The sequence below is a fragment of the Onychomys torridus genome, chromosome 3, assembly GCF_903995425.1.
Source record: "Onychomys torridus chromosome 3, mOncTor1.1, whole genome shotgun sequence".
Taxonomy (NCBI): domain Eukaryota; kingdom Metazoa; phylum Chordata; class Mammalia; order Rodentia; family Cricetidae; genus Onychomys; species Onychomys torridus.
Genome location: NC_050445.1, coordinates 20249747 through 20268763, shown reverse-complemented (window position 1 = coordinate 20268763; position 19017 = coordinate 20249747). Strand labels below are relative to the sequence as shown.

Sequence of the window (19017 nt, the reverse complement as noted above, 5' to 3'; positions counted from 1 at the left end):
ATAGGCATCTTGTTTAAAATAATGATCTGTGGTAGTGATTAAAGCAGTAGGAAGCCCTCTCTAGACAAATACAAATAACAATAAAATGTATGCTGAGCATTTTCTATGTATGTTTCTTTCTTTTTTATTATTTTTGTGCAGGGAGATAGAAATGAATTTATAGCTTTTAGGCACTAAGAAAATGGGAGAAAAGAAAAGTAAGATGCTACATGGAATGCTAAACCAATTTCAACGAATCAATTTTCTGAAATAATAAAGCTTTTAACACATTTTAGGTAAAGTAATGGTTGTGTGTGTGTGTGTGTGTGTGTGTGTGTGTGTGTTGTGTGTGTGTGTGTGTGTGTTGTGTGTGTGTGTGAAAGTGTTTACTATAACATGCATGTGAAAATCAAAGGACAGCTTGTTGGAGTCAGTTCTCACTTTGCACCATGTAGGCTTCTATAAATCAAGCTGAGGTCATAAGATTTGAGGACACACACCTTTGCTTATTAGGTCATCTTGCCTGCCCAATATTGATACTTTAATATTGAATACATCTAAATATATTAATAACAACCTCTATGGCTTGCTTATTTATTTATTTATTTATTTATTTATTTATTTATTTATTTATTTATTCATTCATTCATTCATTCGTTCATTCATTTATTTATTTATATGTGAGGAGATTATTTCATATGACTGAAATGTTAATAAATATGAATATTACCTATGTGGATCTATAGAGAAATCCCTAAATTTTCATTGAATTTCAACACTTATGTATTCTATGCTTAGGAGGAAGTTCACCCTCCCCAGGAAGGCAAATCAGAATGATGATGACATTTCCATTTACTGACACATCTACACACACACACACACACACACACACACACACACACACACACACACACACCTTACTTAACCGTTTCTAAATTTTGATTCACTTTCCTGGGGAGTTGCTCATTGCTTTTTTCAGAATCAGTGGTACAGCAGATGTCTGGTGGGTAACTGGGCCATTGTTTCTTACTTATATTTAGAGATGCTACACTGCACAGAAAAAGATTTAAAACCACTTATTCAGAATGAAAGTCACAAACATCCTGAATATCTAGAAACATAATCAGAAATGATCAGTGACAGTAACTCACTTTTTGTTGAGTCTTGCCTTTCTTATGTGTCAATTTAGTCAATTCATTTATCTACTATATGCAATAATTTTTAAATATTCACCAATATAAAACCTTTGGTCTTTCTGTAATACCCAGAAACTCTCAGAAGATGGTATCTACTGTGTCATATAATGAGCATGGGAAATATGAGATTGGAATAAGCACTGCCTTCCAGCTCCCCATCTCTGAGTACCACCAGTCTGTACTTTTAGCCCTATTTACAAATGTGGAGCTGTTCTGTGGAAAATCTTTTTGTACACTAGGAATATGTATTATTTTCATTGACTAATAAAAATCTGTTTGGTCAAAAGCTGGACAGGAAGAGATTGAGTGTGAGAGCCAGACTAGGGGAATGATAGGAAGAGGAAGGGCAGAGTCAGAGAGTCATCAGCAAATGCAGAAAGCAAGATGAGAATGTTGTACTGAGTAAAGGTACCAAGCCATGTGGCTAGACACAGATAAGAATTATGGGTTAATTTAAGTGTAAGAGTTAGCTGGTAACAAGCCTGAGCTATTGACTGAGCATTTACAATTAATATAAGCCTCTGTGTAGTAATTTGGAAGCAGCTATTGGGATGGGAAACTCCACCTACATATGACATCCAACATCCAGGGTCACATACATCCACATAAAGACTGAAAAAAACTTTAAAAAGGATTCTAAACACATAAAAATGTCAAGCAAGTCTTCTTGGTAACTGCCTTTTATCAGTAGGCTATGTTTGCTAGCAGCAAGAAGAGGCACAGATCCTTTAAGATGTAGCTTCCTGGTTCCTGCTGGTAGCAAGGATGGCTCTTTTGGGAGGCCCTGCTATGGAGCACTTTGTTATAGAATATTATTTTAAGGTGTGTTACTTTTGTTTATGTGACATTTGTTTAACTCTGTGAAGCTGTGTTACTGTGCCTATGTAAAACTACTGAGGGTCTACTAAAGAGCTGGCCAACAGCAAGGCATGAGAAAGGATAGGTGGGGCTGGCAGGCAGAGAGTATAAATAGAAGGGGAAATCTGGAAAGAGGGAATTGTAAAGGAATAGTCAGAGAAGGCAGAAGACACTAGGGGTCAGCCATGCAGCTGCACAGCAAGGTATGGAATAAGAGTAAGTTTTACAGAAGTAAAAGAATGGGAAATGCCCAGAGGCAAAAGGTTTTCAGGATAATTTAAGGAAAGCTGGCTAGAAACTAAGCCAAGCTAAGGCTGGGCATTCATAATTAAGAATAAGCTTTCATGTGTGAATTTATTTGGGAGCTGGGTTGTGGGCTCCAAAAGAGAAAAAAAAAAAAAAACAAACACAGCACTTTAATGGGGTTTGTGTTCAGCAAGCTACATTCTACTTGGTGGCTGTGTGTACCCAACAGCTTTCCAGAGTTGTGGTAGTTATGTGTGACTCTCTGTACCTCTGCCATGAAGCTAGGTTCTTAGGAAGCCAAGCAGGGCAGAGGCAGCCACTAAAGCCACCACTTTGGTCCTAGCCATGCTGCTTAGCAGTTTAAACAACCATGTGGTTAAAAATATAGAGAGATATGCAGTAAAGAGAGATTCAGATTTAAAAAAAACTCTAAACAGTTTTCAGTGTGTTTAAAAATATACATAGACTTGGGAGAGAAAAGAAAAAAATGTAGAGAAAGTCCTTAAAAAGGGAATAGAATAATAAAAAATTACAATAAGCCATGAAAAGATGGGAAATACACAGAGAGTCAGGAACATGTATATTATTGTGTTGTATTTGAATTTTTGCCTGCTAAGAGACACTGAGTTATGAAAACTGCTAGATTCAACCAACCTATATATTTAAAAAATATCTTGACTTCAAAATTTAAATCAAAAGATGTGTTACATTGGGGAAGAGGTTCACAGGAAATGAGAGGCTATGGATTCACTCTGGGTTAAGGATAATCAGGTTTGATTGAGGAAGACCCCTGAAATCCTAACTAGAGACATGAGGAAATAAATCTAGAATAACTATAAGACATGTAATGTATATTTTACCTGCTCAAACACATAACAAAAAAAATATCTTCACACTGACTTGTGTACAATACACAACCTATACTTGTACTAATGCAGATATGTATGTTATCTTTAAAAGTTTACATATTTTCAGAACAAGGGGATCAGACACCAGTGAAAACAGTGGCCCAGGTGATTCAGCAACCAGAACAGCTTCCAGGCTGCTGACTGAGATGATTCAGCCTCACAGAATAATACAACCAAGACTTAACAATTATACTGATTTTTCTCAAGGTTCCCTAGAGGATTACCAGCACCCCTAATCAACAGGAAGTGGTCTAGAAAACTCTGCCTGCATTTCCAAAAAATGGGTTATGGATATTTATTATCATTTAAGGGTGATTGGTTGCAGGTTTTTATTGGTAATGGTCAGGAAAAAAACTAAACAAAGGAGGTTAAATTCAGCTATCTCATTCTAAAAGAAAAGGAGGGATAGAGAAATAATAGGATAAAAGGGTAGATTATTGAATCTGCCTTAATCAAAAAATAACTATTACTCTTAAACATTTTACATTAGTATGACATTGAGTTTATTAATACAAATTTAAAATTAATTTTGTTAAACCATATGTATATTTCTACTCTTGTTTAAAGTATTGTGTTTATGCAGCTCATTTAAAAACGTAATGTGGGTTGGGGATTTAGCTCAGTGGTAGAGTGCTTGCCTAGAAAGCGCAAGGCCCTGGGTTCGATCCTCAGCTCCACAAAAAAAGTGTAATGTATAATTAAGAAATACAGATTGATAGTCATCTCTAATGGTCAAACTTATAGGAATATTAGGTATATTTTCAAGGTCATACACAGATATATTTAGATAGCGATATGGTCTTCAAACACTTTAAAGACCTACTTAATATGGCATTTAATGGGTTTAATAACCTAAAGTTTTAGAGATATGGTCTTCAAACACTTTAAAGACCTACTTAATATGGCATTTAATGGGTTTAATAACCTAAAGTTTTAGAGATATGGTCTTCAAACACTATAAAGACATACAGACACTTAATATGTTTAATAACCTAAAGCTTTTCATGACAGTGAGGCACATCTGGTCCTGAAAGCACTGATCTATTTCAGAGAAGATGATGGGTATCAAAAACCAAAACAAAACAAACAAACAAAAACTCCATATGGAACTTGCTTTCTTTGAGGCATAAGCTAGCCATTAGGGAAAGAAACTACCCATGCCTCAATTGCTGACATTATATAGTCTAAACTGGACCAGCAAGACACAAGAAAGGTGACTGCCAAACTTTGCCAAGACGAGGTAGGACACTTCTTCAGAATTCCCTGCTCTAAAGGAAAGTCCATCAAATATGCTATGCTGTAGGCCAGAGTTAGATGCCCTAAACATTACAGAGGAACTTTGGTTGACTGTCCAGGCAGTGAGATGCCCCTGTCATTAGGTAACATTTCACCTTTCTGGGGTCTTTGATGGAATTGAAGACTAGATAGTTATGATAAAAAGTAAATTAGGTACAAAACTTTGTACTCACAAAGATATGATAGATAATAAAATATTTTCCCTAATTTTGTCAAATACAAATAGACTAGATAAATAATTTTTACTTAGTAACTTTTTCATTGTATATAATTTTACTATATCAAAGTTATAACCTTCCTTTTTTATTTAGACAAAAAAGGAGGAAATTCTGTGGAACAAACTTTTTGTTCACTTTGATTATGTGTTACTCTCATTGGCTAATAAAAAGCTGCTTGACTAACAGCTGGGCAGGAAGAGATTGAGTGTGAGAGACAGACTAGGAGAATGCTGGGAGGAGGAAGGGCAGAGTCAGGAAGCTGCCAGTAATTGCAGAGAAGCAAGATGAGAATGCACTGAATAAAGGTACAAAGCCATGTGGCTAGACATAGATAAGAATTATGTGTTAATTTAAGTGTAAGAGTTAGCTGATTACAAGCTTGAGCTATTGACTGATCATTTGCAATTAATATAAGCCTCTGTGTGGTAATTTGGAAGTGGCTGTAGGATTAGAAAACCACAGAGCTGCCCTCCTTACTGTCTATTGTCAGCCTTTACCAGCAAACTCTATCATTTCAGAGACTAAAACTCTGTCAAATATCATATAACCTACACATTTCCTACTTGAAATTTCTTAACGTTTTCCCATTAATATATAAAAAAGTCTTTTCCCAATTCTTTATGACCTCTGAAGGTCCTTAAATGTATTTTCACTTTTACCTTTTTAATGCCAACTTAATCTGAAGATTTGTCTTTATTTCCAGAAAGCCTGAGAGGACTCCTGTGTAAGCATGTAACTGGACACCCAATCATGGGAATGGCACTGTGAAGTCTCTGCACTTAGAAGTCAAACTGCATGTGATTCACTACTCACCTGAAAAGGCTTCTTGACAATATTTGACAGTGGTATTGCTTCTCCCTTGGATTTCAGAGTCTAGACTGACTTATTCATTACTATAATTTACATTTCTACTATGTACCTCAATTTTATCTTAGATCTGACATAGCCAGGCTCATACTCATGACAGACCATTCAAATTCTCTTTGAATACTCCTATTTCAATGTGTAACATCTTTTGACATAGCCTTAATTTTTTGTAGCCTCATTATTTTCTCCTTATGACCTTCTCTAATCTGTCATTATTGATTTTCTTTTATAAATATCCACCTGTCCACTCTTTTTACTGTTCTGGGCCCCAGCTCCCTACAAGTCTATCTGAAACCAATTCTTCTTTGTATCACAACTCAAACAAATTTGACTTTGCTATATCACACTTTAAGGGTTTTCAGTGGGTTTGTCTTGTCCTAGGAAGATGATTCAATCTATAACATGAGTTACACATGCTTGAATGGACAGTTCTAGACACTCACTGGAGCACAGTCACACTGTGATATGTTTTTACCAAACATCTTTCTGAGGCTTAGTCTTTGCACATGTTGTTTCCATGGTCTCAACTGTCTCCTTGAAGCTCCTTCAGGAAAATTCACATCTGAACTCTGTAGAAGGCAAGTTTCCCATGCTTCTTTGATTAGGACAGTAATTGTATTCACATTCCAACACACCTGACTTTTTTGTCACCATTAAGAAAAGTTACAATTTTCATATATTTGTACGACTTTTAATACCATGTGATTCCTCTATTAAACTACAACTTCAGACAGGAAAAATGTGAGTGCACATATGCTCATACACACATAGACACAGACACAGACACACACACAAACACACACACACACACACACACACGCGCGCGCGCGCGCCTATTATCTATTCTTTGACTTTTCAATAATTATTTTGTTTGTCAACATTCCCTTTACTTTTCCTCCTCCTGATCTTTTGCAGAAAGTTTAACTATGTGTCCCAGAGAAGCCTAAAACCCTCCTCCTTCATCTCTTTGTCAAGTGCTGGATGTTATGTGCTGGGTTTACAGCCATGTACTACCATTCCTAGCTAGAGCAGTATTTTGAAGAATCAAAAGAAAAAGACAAACTAAAATTTGACAAAGTTTTGCAGTAATGATAAAAGATTAGTACTTGGGTATTTGAAGTGTGTTTCTGGAAATGCGAGTGTTTATGTTTTTTTGTAATTTTTTATAGTTTTTCCATAGTCACTAAGCATCTCTTTTAGTAGGTTTGATGTATGATGAAATGTCATTATATCTAACATTTAACATAAAATGATTATTCAAATTTTGATTAAGAGTGGCATAAAAACTATATTATATAAATATATCCTCAAACCTATCCTAACTAATTATATAGTTAAAGCATTTTCTTTGGGAGTGTGTGCATTCTTTCAAGTCATGAATGTGGATGATGAGCAGAACATAGCACATGGGGGAATGACTAAAAAGAAATACAACTGGGAATCTAAGAAGATAAAATTTAAGAGAATTTGAAAACCATTTCCTCTAAACTTAATCAGAAATAAATTATCACAGTGTGAACATCATAGGAACACGAATAACTGGCATGTAGTTGGGGCTTACTCTACATCAAGAGCCATATCCTATGTTCTACATATGTGTTCTAAAAATACAGTTTTGAAAAGTGGCCTTGGAGGAACTGCAGATACAGCTCAGTAAGAAAAGCCCTTGAAACTGGAGCTAGAGAACTTGAGTTCAGCCATCAGAACACACATGAGAAATAAAGAAAACAAACAAACAAAACACAGGCAAGATGCTGTGCTATTATAATCCCAGCTCTGCTAAGTGGAGACATGGAGATCCCTGGGATTTGCTGCCTAGCCAGCTTGGCCTATTTGGTGAGCTCTAGGCCAGTGAATGAACTGTCTCAAAAAACTCCTTAGAAGTTACACCTTATGTTCTGGCCTCCGTGCACACACATGTATATGCATTTTATTTGGTAGGATATTATTCTAAAGATCAAATACAACTTGCAAGTTTTTTTTTTAAATGAGATCACCTAACAACAAATGTCTCTCCTAAGTCCTTTTCTGTTGGCTTTGAAAAAATGCTGGTTTTGTATTTGTTTCTTTAGGTCATTTGTATCCTTCACATCTGTTTTAAATATTTATCTGTCTTCCCTTATGTCAACTTTCTGAAGTTTAGAAAGTAGGGCCTTCATTCTCTTTTCATAGCAGGAGGGTTGTAAATCTCACTGTTGCCCTCACTACAGCCATTTACCTCTTCTGCTCCCTCCACTATGACATCTCTTTACCCAAAAATGTAGACATGCTTTTCAATCAATTACCAATATTCTTTATAAATCAGTACCTAACCAGGGTTCTCACACAGTTTTTAAGTGCTCTGGAACAGGCATTATTGAACTGAAAATAAGTGAGTAATCAGATATTCATCCTCTTATGAACAGTTAATGGTACAAAAAGAAGATAATTAACTGTTTATTTTTACCATCTACAGCACATCTGTAATTTTATCTAGGAATAAAATCATACTAACTTTTCTATAAAAATAAACATATATCCTGTAAAATTTAGAATATGCCAAATTCAAATCAAAGAACATTCTTCTCTTGATTTTTGTAAATAAAATTTATAGAAACTTATTTATCACCTGAAAGGAATATATTCATTTCCTCCAGACACCTCTTCATCTTGAAGAGGAATTTGGACTCTTGCAAACAGCCAATCAAAGTTTCAATCTTAAAGCTTCCCCTGGTGGTCCTACTTTATTATTATTGTCTTTATACAAAGACGAAACAGAAGTGTTTCCAAAGAGTTTTTGCACATATTCAGTATGTGTTTTCCCCTCCTTTTCACAAGATTTATCATTTAGTTTTATTCTTGATAGTGTCTATGAATATTATTTGATATTCATTGTTCTCCAACTAAAGATCTAATGTATAAAAAGAAAATGAGGACCCTAGAAAGAAAGAAGAAGGAAGAGGTGGGGGGAAGAGGGAAGGAAGAGGGAGGGAGGAGGGAAGAAGAGGGAAGGAAGAACACATTTGCCATGTATGACTGAGCAGGTGGTCATACTTAGACCATTTCACATCAGTCTTTTTGCAGCCAATGGGGTGAAACTGGTAGCACACGAGCAGTCTTCATTTTGAAATTTTTATGTAAAATTATTTATTATGATATTATTACATGATTGTTTAATGCTAAATAATATATGCATATAAAGACTTCAACTTCCAATATACCTTTCCAAAGAAGTATAGGATGTGAAACATATTACCTACATGAACATAGGAAGGCACATAGTGAAGAAAATGGATCAAATTATGAAATGTATCCTGTTATTAATTTTCTCAAAGTCAGGATTTCATGTAGTTATTTGAAAGACAAATAGACATGTTTTAATATCACATTGTTACAGATTAATTTTAAATTAAAATGCTTAACATACTTAGCATTAATTTTCAAATACACTTTTGGAAATGAATAAATCTCTAGGCTGAACTAATGGAAGTGTTGTTAAAGTAATTTTTATTCTGACATTAAGTCATGCTTAATAATATTATAATATATTTCCTCTTACATTTATATGCAGGGCATTTGTGAACTCATTGAAAGGACAGAATTAATACGGTTACAGTTAGTACATGGTAGGCAATTAACCTAATTTTGAAGTGCTGTAGATAAATAGGTCCTTTCTTGTTAATGCAGCTATTAGTATCATTTAACTCTTGCATAGTACTCACTACCAGTTTTCAATTATCATTTCAATTTACTGTCACAAACACCATCTGAGTTCAACTATTAATGCTTCAATCTTTCAAGTAACAAAAGTGAATCAGATTAAGTCATCTAACTAATGCTACAAAGAATAATCAGGAGCTTCCCACCCAGGTAGACCATCTCTAGGTCAGTGTAATGCCCTCTAGCCTTCCTGTCTCTCCCTGAACAGTACCTCACTGCTTCGGAACTGTGCATGCACTGTTCTCCTTCAGCATACAGCTAGCTTCAAACTTTCACTCTAAGATTGTTTCATGAGATCCAGCCATTTACTGACATTCCAGACAGAACAAGAAAGGAGGATCAAAATGAGGAAGACTCTTTCTATGAATGAAATGTCCTAGAAGCTTTCTGGGGAATGCATGTTGTGGGCAGGCTATCTGGCAGTCATTCAAATAAAAAAAAAAAGAAAGAAAGAAAAAAGAAAAGAAAAGATTGCTCAGACTGAAGGACACCATTAGTCTTCAATTACATTTCTTCATATGGAATTACTGCTTTAAGATCAATGCAAGTAATGCAAGTCCTTACAGACTTCTATTTTTACATATACATAGGTATGCATGCATATTTCCTTTTCTTCCATAAATATGGTCTACGTGAGCAGCAAGCATATAGTCAAAACCAGACTCTTGTCTTTGAACAGATAGCTGAGTTTCAAGCATCCACTGTTTTTATTCTTCATCTTTCAGCATGTGGACGGATAGCACATAAATATTCAAAAGGTATCTGTTGATTATGAAGGTGCTCTGATTAATTTAATCATTTTCTCCTTGAAGCATTTTTAGAATATTTCATTTTTCATATGCTTATTATGATCAATAGATATTTAGTAATGTGTAGCATACCTCTATATCTAAATATCAATATTTTTGTTATTTCAATACATGTTTTGTCTTTAACACCATCATAGCAACAAGAATATTAGTAATAGTTGGGTTTTGGTGTTCTTCATCTACCTGAAGCGTTCTCTCTCAAGAATATGGCTTCCAGGCTTCTAGCTCCCTTCAGCAAGCTTCATGCCTGCTCTAACATACTATGTTATTTAAAGTCCTAGGAAGAGTTTGATTTTCACTAGTTCATATCAGTTTTTCTCCTCCAGCCAAAATCCACATACTGAAAAATACATGTTTCCAGTTTTTAAATGTGTTTTCACTTGGTTAATCCCTCAACTGACAGCAAGTCCTCCATTTCTGTCTCTCACTACTTCCCATAGGATGCTTATCTCATAATATCTGTTTTATCTTCTCAATGATAAAAATAACTTTTAGAGACATGCACTATATTTCTATAATCATATGTTTCACACTATTGCCCACAGTACATTTCTAACGAAACGCTTGTCAACTTCTTACTTCTCGCAGTCTGGTAGAAATTAGTATTTTGATAAAAATCTTAAATTTGATAAAAATTTGACAGGAAGGGAATAAAGCCTTAGAAAGAAATCACAGGCTTCATGATTTTTTCTATAGGAGAATGTCAGCTAGGCCCTTGGCTTTACTATATTGGTATCTAATATATTCAGCTTTCCTATCTGGAACTCATCTTAACATATGTGAGCCATCCCACAACTCAGCACTCAAGGGCAAATCTGAAATTCTGAGAAGGCAAATTGCCTGCCTGAGGGGAGAGGTGAACAAAGGGGTGGCCATGCTACAGTGCTTCATAAACCTCCTCATCTTTATTTCTCTGTAGTTTCTATGTTATCTCTTTATAGTAATTGCTTCCCTAATATTTACCCATTTCTCAATTCTTTGCTATTTGTGTTCATTTGAATTATTACCATTATTTTTCTTAACTTGATCTGTCTCTGAGGAATACTCAGACTGAGAAAATAGGAAACATTTATAGACATCAGGGGTATGAATACATAAACAGGTGAGCATATAAGGCATTAGAGGCAGTACAAAAATTCAAATCGATTCAATTTATCATAAAGTTAGAGGGAGAGTATGAAATAATAGTTTAAACAAATCCACTTGATCATTCTGTTTAAGATAGTCACTGATGGAAAAGGCATGGTGTTGTCAGGGTTAACAGGCTATGGAAGTAATTCTTAAATAAAATACCAATGAATTGTTGACAATGGTAGAGTATGGACAAGTGATTGTATTTATGGTCCACTCTAGGTTTGCAGCCAAATGCTGATTGTTGATGCATCATGTATGAGGTATGGCAGAAAGGAGGGAATCCAAAGAAGTCAGGAGTTTTAGATGAAGCAACTTGAAGACTGAATTTGTCATATACTGTAATACTGTAATAGGGAAGTATGGAGGCAGACCAGGTTGGGAAAACCTGGATATTCAGCTTAGAAGATGTAGTGTTTGAGGTTCCCATTAGATGCATCACAGAAAAGAGTGGGGGAGTATAGGGAGATACAAATCTATAGTTCAATTGATGGATTTGAGTGAAGAAACATATTTGCAAGTGGTCTGCTTATGAATGATAAAGGAATCCACTTGAACAGTTGAGTTTTTGAGGAATGCTGGAGTCTCCCCCTTCCCTTTCTCTCCCCATTTCCTACCTAACTACATGATTCTTGGAGACGAGGAGCTCTGCCTTGCATCTTAAACATTCCTCAGAGTTCCAGTAACAACTTAAGGCCTCACTAAATGCATACTAAATGGCAAGTAAGAAGAATACTCTATATCATTTACATACTGCCATATTTCAGGCTTTATCCTATAGCATTGCAAGCAACTTAAAAATAACAACACTTCTTCAATGTTCAAGAGATACTGCTGTAACTTCAAGAAAGATAATCAGAATGTTGTGTAGATACTTTCTGTTTTCTGATGGGTCATCTCAAAGCTACTTGTAGACAGAGTATGTAAAAGTAATTTTTGCCTGAAGTGTTTGAACTGCACACCTGCATTTCAATAAAATTCAAACCAATGGCAAGGAATGAGATTGAGTGTATTTTGGCTTTAATTACAGTGAAAATGTCAAAAACTCTAGAAATTTCTTTTTGTCCTTTTATATACTTAGGGTTCTTTACAGAGGAGGGGGATGTAATTCCTCATAAGGGAGAAGAGAAGGAGCTCCCAGAGACTGTCTGTAAGCAGCCAGTGATTTGGGCCTCACTCACCACATCTAGTAATGTGGAAAATGTGAGCAATCTGCACAAATGACATCAATGAACAAAAGGAGCCTCTGCAGTTAGTTTGGGTCACTGCCTATCTTGATATAGTTCAGGCTTGGTCATTTTGTACTTGTATTTAATCAGAGAAATAAACTTAAAGCCTACCATTATGGAATTATCATTTTTGTTGTTGTTGTTGTTTTTCTGTTTCTCTGTGTAACAGTTCTGGCTGTCCTGAGACTAGCTCTGTAGACCAGGCTTCCCTCAAACTCACAGAGATCCACCTGCCTCTGCCTCCTGAGTGCTGGGATTAAAGGCATCACCACTGCCTAGCTAAATTATCAAATTTTAATAAACCTCAAAATCCATGAGACTCAGAACCACAGATGTCTGAAGTGCCATGATGGAAGGGTAGAGTTAATATCAATAGTCATTTAAGAAATGACTCTATGTCCAAACATTCATTCTGAAAATTATCATGCAAAACCTAACAAATTACCTGAGAAGGAGTCTGTACACTGACTGCTGTAAGGTGAGGGAATATTTCAAAGTTTCCATGTGGGTGTTTATATTTCTCTTCATTCTCAAGACCCAGAGGAAAAAAAGGTATAAAACCTACATTACACCAATGACACTTCTAAGCAGCAATGTACTGTGCTGCCTTCCATAGGAGGCAAAGTTCTATATGTTTGTAAATTCCATTGTCACTTCAGCTGTGATTTCACAAAACTTACATCCTAAAGAAAAAAAGACCAAGCAATCTAAACACTGAAGCTTACAATAATGTACACAGAATCACAGAAAATTTCATGGTTGGAATGTCTTTTTAAATTTATGTTGAATATTTCCACTCACATGTGCCTTCTTTAATGTGCTTGAAGTCATCTTAGTCATTCAGTATTCCTGGATCCCTGGCCTGAGATAGATTAAAGCTGAGGTAATAGATGGCATTTCGATAGAAAACAGCAGATGTCAGGATTTATACATCCCCAGTTACAGGGTTTTCTCATCTGAGTTCTAGTCTATAGATCACCTTGCTCTGACTGATGCAGTATTCTGCTAATTTATAACCTTTAGCCTACCAAATCTTGTTAATTCCACACATAATGTCCCACAGTTTTGCTTCTCCTTGCCTGTAAGCTGTCTTTAAAATCAGAGCCATTCCTAGACAGCGTCATTCCCTCTGGCAAATACCCAGTCTGCGGTGTTTAGCTTCAAGTCTTATTATTACCACTTACCTATGCTTGCCATCTCTTACATCATGTGCTTAATGATTCAAGTCCTTTTTCTGATTGAATTGCTCCTTGATGTTTGTAATTGTGTGCCAATTAAATATCACCTGCAAATTCAGAAAATTGCTCCTACAACAATTCACTAGAGAATTTGCATCTATATAATTTGTCCTTTTAGAGATCTCGCCTTATCCTTTGTGTTTATTAGTGTTAAAACCTCCTTATCAACAACAAATGTTTGGAGGCATGTTTAGTCTTCTCCTTCTGCACACAGTGTACATGGTCTGCTATGACTATGCTTCAGCTCTACAGGTATCCAGTGGACAGATGTTAATCATTTAATATTCAGATTTGTAGAACCTCTTACCACATGCATCTTTTGAGCTCCTTTCAGGTCTACATCTAGTATACTCTGGGAAACTCAGCCCATTAATATGTGTTTTTTCTAACTTAAAAATTAACGACTGCACCAGGTGGTGGTGGCTCATGCCTTTAATCCCAGTACTCAGGAGGCAGAACCATGCGGATCTCTATGAGTTCAAGGCCAGACTGGTCTACAGAGCGAGTTCCAGGAAAGGCACAAAGCTACACAGAGAAACTCTGTCACGAAAAACAAAAAAACAAAACAAAACAAAATAAAAAACCCAAAAACGACTGAATTGGTCATCTCCTGTGACTAGGTAAGACTTTCAGTGGAGGAATTGGGACATAACATTTGACCTACAGTCTTTCCAGCTTATGGGATAAAGGTGACAACAGAAATTGTGGGAGTGGAGAACCAATGGGACCAGCCTTAGACCCATGCCACAAGAGTGAGTCTACTCCTGCCACTGCCTAGAACACCAGGTCCCCAAGGCTGGATGGCCCATAAATCTAAGCTAGAACCAATCATGACTAGAGGAAAAAAATGTCAATGTAATGATGCCTAACAATATTCTGCTATACTAATATATTGGTGCCCCACCCGATCGATAGTCATCAAAGAGGTTTCATTCAACTGAAGGAAATAGGTGTAGACCCACAGCCAAGCATTAGGTGGAGCTTGGGGAATCCTGTGGAGGAGGGGGAGGAAGGGCTTTAGGAGTCAGGGGGTTCAAGGACATCCCAAATAATCTCACAGAATCAACTAACCAAGAGTCATAGGGGCCCATAGAGACTGAATTGACAACCAGAGAGCCTGCATGGGACTGACCTAGGCCCTCTGCATATGTGACAGTTGTGTAGCTTTGTCTTCTTGTGGGACTCTTAACAATGGAAGCAGGGAGTGGCTTTTGGGACTCTTTCCTCCTACTGGGTTGCCTTGCCCAGCCTTACTACAAGGTGAGGTGCTTAGTTTTATTGTAACTTGATATGCCATGTTTTGTTGATATCTATGGGAGGCCTGCATTTTTCTGAATAGAAATGGAGGAGGAGTGGATTGGGATAGAGAGGCAGAGGGGAGATTGTAGGGGGGGGTGCTGAGACTGGGAGGAGAAGGGGACAGGAAACCGGGATGCAAAAGGAAGAATGAATGAATAAAAAATAAAGAATTAACATTTTAGTCACTGTTTGATTTCAGTATCTATATGGAATTTCCTTTTAAAATATCTTGTTCCTATTCCTCTTCATAAAACACTTTACAAAACTATATCACCCTTCAGAAGTTTCATCAGCATCCATTGCTGGGCAGTCATGTATAAGAGAGGAAAATGGGGACAGATTCTGATTTGTTGACTGACAATGATTTGATGGATACAGGTATTTTCAGGGATGCTGTGTAGCCGGGAAGAGACATGGAAGCAGGTCAAGATGTGTGTGCTCGCCTTCCACACAGAAACCTCTGGCCCCTTTCCAGCTACTAATTCTTTCTAAAACCCAGGAATTCTGGGCATTCTGCCACCACAAACTGGACTTCTTAGGAAACTGTGACTAGGAAGGAGGTTGTTCATTGTGCCTCCCTGCAGATGAGGGTGACTAGGAGGCTTTTAACCCTCGCCTATGCCAAGAGCTATTACAGCCCCCTCTTCCTGTGCAGATGAGCGGAGAGGGACAGATCAGCACACTGCTGTTCTCTAGCTGTCCCTCACAGGCAAATTTCTTTTTCCTCTACTCTTGATCTTACCCAGTAGCAGAAACAATGCCACCTTGATCTGATAGAATAACTTGGGGGCTTAAATAACAACTCAGTGCATGATCTCCCTGTACTCCAACTCTTCTATTTACGTTTTCATGTGCTCCTTTTAGTTCTAGACGTTACCTGTTTGTGTTCTAGATGTCCATCAACAACCCATTCCTAGACAGTTCTTCTGGGGTGTTGACCATTCATCAGAGAGCTGGTGTCCACAGCCTGTCTTTTGACTCTGCTTTCCCAGTGTGTTTTCACTCTAAGCCATTGTTGTGCTGTTGTTCTGCCTTTGGTACACCTCCTCTACTTCTGAGCATGTTTTATTCCCTTCATCTCCTCTGAGTTTTCAAGTCCTAATATCTCAGTAATTATATCTTATTATATTAACTAATTTCCCCAAAATTGTTAGTCTTTCTGTTAATTTGTTGCAGTCATTTTATTATAGACATCCCTTCATGTCCATATATATATATTTAAGTCTTATCTTCATCCCAGTGCCTTCCCGGGCCTATCTAAGCTATCTTTTTGAATTCTGAATTAAATCACACATTTCTTGTATGTAAAAGCCTCTTGTAATTTTACCAGCTAAATAATGAAGTCTGAATTTTTGAACATGACAAATCCATTTTTATAACTAGCACTGTTATTGCCTTTTACACTCCTATTCATCTTGAAGGCCCAGCTCAAATGTTGCTTTTCTATAAAATCTTTTCTCTTCCCAGCCAGGAGCTGCTCCCTGGCCTTTGTGTTGCCATGGCACCCTATGCCATTTGTCACACTGTGTTTTTGTTGTTTATTTATACTTTTTCTTTATGTAGTCTATGGAATATTTAAAATTAAGAATAATATCTGATGTCTATTCCTATTATGGTAATCACCTTGCCCAAAATATAAGGAATGTGTGCAAATGAATGGGTAAATATAGGGCATTCTGATGTACTTGGCATAGAAAGTGAACATAGTCTCAGCCTTCTGCCTTCCACAAGAAAGACTATGGAAATAAGATCTCTATATCTATATCTCCATCTAAATATACATCTGTATATATACACACACGCATATATATTTATATCTCATAAACCAGAATTTTCTTTCCTTTCTAAAAAGTCAAATGCTTGCACCTATTTTGCATTTTATCACACTTTACATAGTTATCATTCAGCTTCAGCTTGCCCGAGCTGCCCTTCATTCTCTTCCCAAATTATCAACCCAAGTGAAAATCACATTTTGTCTTCTATGGTTGTCCACACTCCTGCCACAGACTTGTGATATACCTACACCACATCTTTTCAATGACCCTTTGAAACTCTATAGATACATACATACACATATGTATTTAAATTTTTATTATCATTTTATCTTTTACAAAACTGTGTTCTGCTGGCATGTATGTCTGTTTGTCATGTACATGCTTGATGACCCATGAGGCAAGAGGAGAGTGTTAGATTCCCCTAGGACTGGAGTTACAAATGGTAAAGATCCTTCATATGTGTACTGGAAATCAAATCCAGGTCCTCTGGAAGAGCCACCTCTCCAGACCCCATGTAAATTTATTTATATCACTACACAAATTCTGTCCCCCATCCTTCAATTAACTGGTGGAAAGGTTAAGTTAGCACTTAGATTCTGGAACCAGACTTACTGGATTTAAAACATGGACTTCCAATGTGGTTACGTGGCCACTTTAAGATTCTTTACTTTATTTTACTACCTGCAGGACTGAGGTAGCAATTATCCCTTCAGTTGTGAGTACTAAGTGCTAATAAATACAAAGTGCAGAGGATAGTGTTAGCAAGAGTCAGTTCTATACACATGCCAGTAATTACAATGTAGTCACTGCTCACTTACAATTTTTGAATTTTGATGTATGCTAACTGCCAGAATTGTCACATATGTGAACTGAACTTGTCTTTAAGTCAAGTGATGTTTTAATATAATGATATGTACAACAGAAAGCTAACTCTAACTAAAGATTTAATATGAGTTACACCTTATCTTTAGAAAAGCACTAAGCAATTGTATCCCATCTATCTGCTGTGCTGGTGCATTATTATATGACCTACTCCATTGCAATAGATTTCCTTTTGGGTAGATTGTATCCATCAGTTTTATTCCTTTGGAAAATGTATGTTTATTCTGTTAATTTTCCTCTGCTGTGGTCTTAGAACTCCATTACAGATCTCATAACCTCTTCATACATCTCAAAAGCACTGACACTGACAATTCTTCATCCCAGACACCTCAACATTTTGCAGTCTAATTTTTGTAACTTAATTAATATGCTCATTTTATCTTTTCATTTACTGCTGGTTTCTTTGTGTATCTGTAACTATTGATCATTTCTTTATAATTTCAATAATTATTCTTGCACATAAAATAAAAGGGACAGTATTTACTTTGCTTTTTAGTTATTCTCCCTTCTTCTAGCTGGGCAATCTCTTCTTTGGGCAGCACTGCATTTGCTTACTCCACATGTTTTACATGGAGCCACTCAGTCCTCCCTCCCTTTGTGGTGGATACAGGCAGGCTGTAGTTGTTTGATACCAGGAACACTGCCTCCTCTTGGACACAATAGTTTGTGGCCAGAGCCAGTTGTGTACTCAGGCTGAGGTTCTGAATCAGAACTACTGGCAGAAAAAAAGCTAATGTTTATACTGGGATAGATGAGAGGCTGAAACCTAAGCCTGTAGCTTCTGAAAGTCACCTTGCTTCCAGGAAAGGAGAGATGGCTTGAGAACTGGGACTACACCAAGAACACAGAGCTGCAAGAGAGGAAGCAACTCCAAGGCTTGATGAAACGTGCCTGGATCTTGTTCCTGGCAGCTTAGCTTTGTGAGCCATTAAATTATCTTTTCACTTCAATTGGATTGTCATTTGCAACCAAAGACACCTAATTAATTTAACTTAGAAAATACAGAAAGGTTATATTTGAGATGAGAATGTCTTTTCAAGCAGTGGGAAGGAGCAAAGATGTAGAGGAGATTGAAGAGAGAAGAGAAATGGGGCAAAGAAAGGCAAAGGGGCAATTTAAATTCCATCTATATGCTGATGAGACTCAAATGTGTGTCCATTCCAGATCCCTTGTCTGAACTCTAGGTTCTTACATCAAATTACTTATTTCACTTTCTGTTTGGATGGCTCCAAGGAGGCCTATCCATAGATCTAGAGTCAAGCACTGGCTCAGACCCTAGACCTTCCTCTTATTAGCTGTTTGACTTTGACCAAACTTCTTAAACTCTCTTTCATTGCCTCGTTCATTTTTATCCATATCATACAAAGAGTGTCTGTTTCTATTTTAT

General features: G+C 36.7%; 1 protein-coding gene across 3 annotated transcripts in view; it reads right to left on the bottom strand.

The window, feature by feature from the left end:
- Positions 1-19017, bottom strand: part of Grid2 (glutamate ionotropic receptor delta type subunit 2) — a 1385700-nt gene that overhangs the window by 330876 nt on the left and 1035807 nt on the right. The gene's annotated exons all lie outside the window — the stretch shown is intronic.